General features: G+C 32.0%; 1 long non-coding RNA gene across 1 annotated transcript; it reads right to left on the bottom strand.

The window, feature by feature from the left end:
• Positions 1–367: 367 nt before the first annotated feature.
• On the bottom strand, positions 368–2,331 carry LOC129966884 (uncharacterized). The gene is made up of 5 exons (XR_008784306.1): positions 2,188–2,331; positions 1,927–2,097; positions 1,601–1,855; positions 591–794; positions 368–492 (listed from the first exon to the last, which is right to left on the bottom strand). It is a non-coding gene; the product is annotated as an uncharacterized LOC129966884 (long non-coding RNA).
• Positions 2,332–3,961: the final 1,630 nt, after the last annotated feature.

Below are 3,961 nucleotides of genomic sequence, written 5' to 3' on the forward strand. Positions count from 1 at the left end.
TGTCTTATCAATTTCAAGCGATTTCTTGAAAAGTAGCATTTTCTTTGTGCCTATGACGACGTGCAGACAGCTGTCATAGGCTGGCTCCATTCTCAGTCGCCTGATTAGATTGCGGCCAGTATGCACAGAAAATGAACTCAGAATACCTAGTTCTTCGATTCGGAGGATTCTTATGTTGAGATATAGCTGAACATTTAGCATTTCTTTCAATAAATATTTCCAGGCAATGATGGTTTGCCTCTCTTTGCAGGCTGCTCGAAATTTTCTAGAAGAACAAAAAGTGATTTGAAAATGACGTCATTTAGATAGTTGAAAATAATTACAGAATATTTATATTTAAATAATCCAACATCTTGGGGAAGTATTTCAGAGGTTCCAGCATAACCGATTCCAAGTTATGCTGAACAGAGAAAACAGTTTTTCTACTATTGTCAAGTGTTATTGCTTTATCCAGGAAATGGTATCAATGCAACTTTTCCAACCAATGAATACCTAATAAAATAAAAATCAGGCTTTTTAAATTATTTAGTTCATAAAAGTATAGAAGTGTGATAAGGTACTCAATAATTGTCAAAATTCTTGCAACTTACTGATGTTGATTAGGTGGAATTTTAAGGATATATTCACCGATTGCCACCATCGTTCAAATGTGCATGGAGCTGAAAAAGCAATCCTTTGCAGACAGGGCATGACGCTGTGTCATTGTTCCAGTAAATAGCATCGATACATTGTGGTTCTCTAGTAGCGACTTCAGGTGTCGTAACCTGCAACGAAGTACGATGACATCCAATTTCCTAAATGAGCAAAAACAAATGAAGCTATCAGAAACTTTGCGGTGTAAGTAAAACGGTTTAATGTGAAGATAACCAAGATCCTATTCTTATCCCCGAAACTTCTTGCATTCACATTTAATGTTGCTGTTCATTTGTAGACGACGCAAGAATTTAATGTAATGGACTTTTCTATTCCGATACATTTCTAAATCAAGTTTAAAGCATTCATCACTTGGACGTCACTTGAAAAATTTCAGAGTGCTTTACTTAGAAATCCAAAAGAATACGTTGATGTTTTAAACTCAAAATTTTCCCAAATCATTTCATACGTCCAGAAAAACTTCATTTCGGGATATTAATTCATTTTATATGCTTCACGCTACTATCATAATTCAATTACATTTCTAACATATTTGACCCTAGTGTAGCTTTTGGCGAGTTTCGTTTTTCGAATACAATTTAAAATTGTTTTCACATTAAAATTGAATATTCATTACCATTCAAACTTCCACTTTCGAATTGCGATATGGCATATCCTATGTTATATTGAATAAACCTATTTATGAATTCGGGAACTAAAAAAAATCAGGCAAGTTCGACTACTTTTTTAAAAAGGAACTGTATACATTTCACTCAATATCCAGCCATTTTATTTCAATTTTCTTGATTTTAGTATTAAAATGTTTGAAAAAACTGCTATAAGTAACATTCATAAAACACAATCAACTGTTCTTCAAATGAAGGATTGAAAAATACAAATTTTTAAGTGAAATATTTGATTCGTCCTGAAAATGTTCCAGGAATCTTACAGGGATAAGAAAAATTACCTGTATACGTTTCTTGTGTTCTCTGCAGATGATAAAACGGGCATATTTTATCCGCACAGGGCTGTCAAAGGCTGGCTCCAATCTCAGGTGGCCGATTACATCAGCACCCATGTATAAAGTAATTGATCTCATATCGCCATGTACTTCAATTCGGCGGATTGGCATGTTGATATGTATCCGATGGTGTGTCTTTCAATAAATGTTTCCAGGAAATTATGATTCGTCTCTCCTTGCAGCTTACGGGAAGTTTCCTTTCTAAAATAACAAATAGATTGAGTTGAGAATGCCACATTTTGGTAGTTTAATATTAAATTTCAGTATCTTACTTGGCCTTCAACTTCATTTGCTTCAATGTCATCTTGGGAAATATTTCACTGCATCCAACATAATTGACGATTGCTTATCCGAATCTAAGAAAGCAGTTTTAATGCTGATGATGGACGATAAGCTTTTATCCAGGAAATAGCATCAGTGTAAATTGCCCAACCTGTGAATACCTAACGAAATGAAAAGGATATATTCTAAGCAATTTGGTTACATAATAATCAAATTAAAATATGACAATTATCAAAATTCTTTCAACTTACCGATATCGCTTCGGTACTATCATGAGAAAAACATTCATGGCTGTTCAGTTACCTATAACGCTGGAATTTGTATCTGAAGCTGAAAAGTCAATCACTGTAGCAAAAAAGGAATGGCGCTGTGGTATTGTTCTAGTAAACAGTTCTAAAAACTATAGACAGTTTGCTGCTCCAATAGAAACTCCAGGTATTTCATTTTCAATGATTTATGTGACGCTAAATTCTCTTTAAATGAGTGAAAACAAATGAAACCAGCAGAAACTATCTGGAATTAAGGAAGTTTAAAGTGAAAGCAACAAACTTGTCATATTCAGTTCTTTCTGTTCAATAGTAGACAGTACAAGAAGCAACCTTCCTCTCTGCTGATGCATGAGATTACAATTTGTATAATATATATAATCCAAATTTCCTGCAAGCCTACATACTTCCGGTACTTTCTCCATTTAAAGGCTGCTTGTATGGAATATGCAGATGTAACGAGTCTTTTTCCCATACTCAGACAGCATACCAAAAGCTCAGATTTCAATGCAAATTGAAAGCGTTTAAGTTATTTAAAAACGTCTAAAGAAAACGATCTGAAAAATAAAAATTTACAAATCAAGTCTCTTTACAATAAGAATTGAATTCCCTTGCAGTTAAAAATCTCAAGTGTGGTTTCTATCAAATAAATTATGGTCAATTTTAGGAAATTGAATTTTATTTAGGTTTAAAAACCAAATTCAAAAATTAATTTTATTTTTCACCCTACTAAAACTCGCTTCTATTTTTGAGACAGAATTTAATTATCAGTACCTCTCGGATAATTAAAACATTTTACTGTCCATTATGAACAAATTTGCTTCCAATTATACTATTGGAGTCTTAAAAAAAACGCGAATTCTTCAAACACTCTACCCTTTTCATAAGGCCTTTATTTTTTTATACTTCATGAAAATCAAAAATCTTACTTCAGGGATAATTTTTTTGGAAAGCTTGATACAAAAGAATTGAGTTTTTTTTTTAAAACTCTTTTCGATTGCATTTATTCAGAAGCATTTAAAATTTGTTCGCATTCAATATATATTTAATTATCTAAACTTCAATTTAAACTTATTTTGAAAATTTTAAGCCAAGTGGTTTTAATTTCGTGAAGTGTAGAAGTTCAGGTAATTTAACCTTTTTTTATTTAGAAAGAATTTTATGTATTGTTTTTCAAACTAATTTGTTCATCCATTGTTGATTGACACGCTAAGCCGAATCAAACTGATCATTTTTTTTTTTAAGGAATGTAGTTGCTCTGTCAACAAGATTAATCTTTGCATTAGAAGCCTATGTATACAATTCTAATACTGTGGAAGGATTAAAAGAACGAAATGCTTCGGAACATTTCGAAAAGAAAGTCGCCTAATTTATTCATCTGGGAAATAGGATCATTGCAATTCTAGACGTTGCGAATTTCAAGGAAAAATTCAAATAGTTAAAAAGTGCATTTTATGGGAGTTTTGAAATAAGTTTCGTTTGTTCATAATAATTTCCAAACATTTTTCAATATCAAAATGAATAGTAAATGAAGACAATTCGAGGAAATTGGAAATTGATGACCTCTAGTTATTGTATGGAATTAAATTTCCTCTAACGAATTGATATTTTTACGTAAGTCCATCAAAGAAGACTAAGTCAATGAACTTTTGCCAGAGATAAGTCAAAGATTATACTAAATCATAAGTTGAGTCTCTTTTCATTATACTTTATCACTAACGCGATGTGTGCCGATACTTTATACCATAAATGATCTTAA

This window comes from Argiope bruennichi, chromosome 4 (genome assembly GCF_947563725.1).
Source record: "Argiope bruennichi chromosome 4, qqArgBrue1.1, whole genome shotgun sequence".
NCBI lineage: Eukaryota > Metazoa > Arthropoda > Arachnida > Araneae > Araneidae > Argiope > Argiope bruennichi.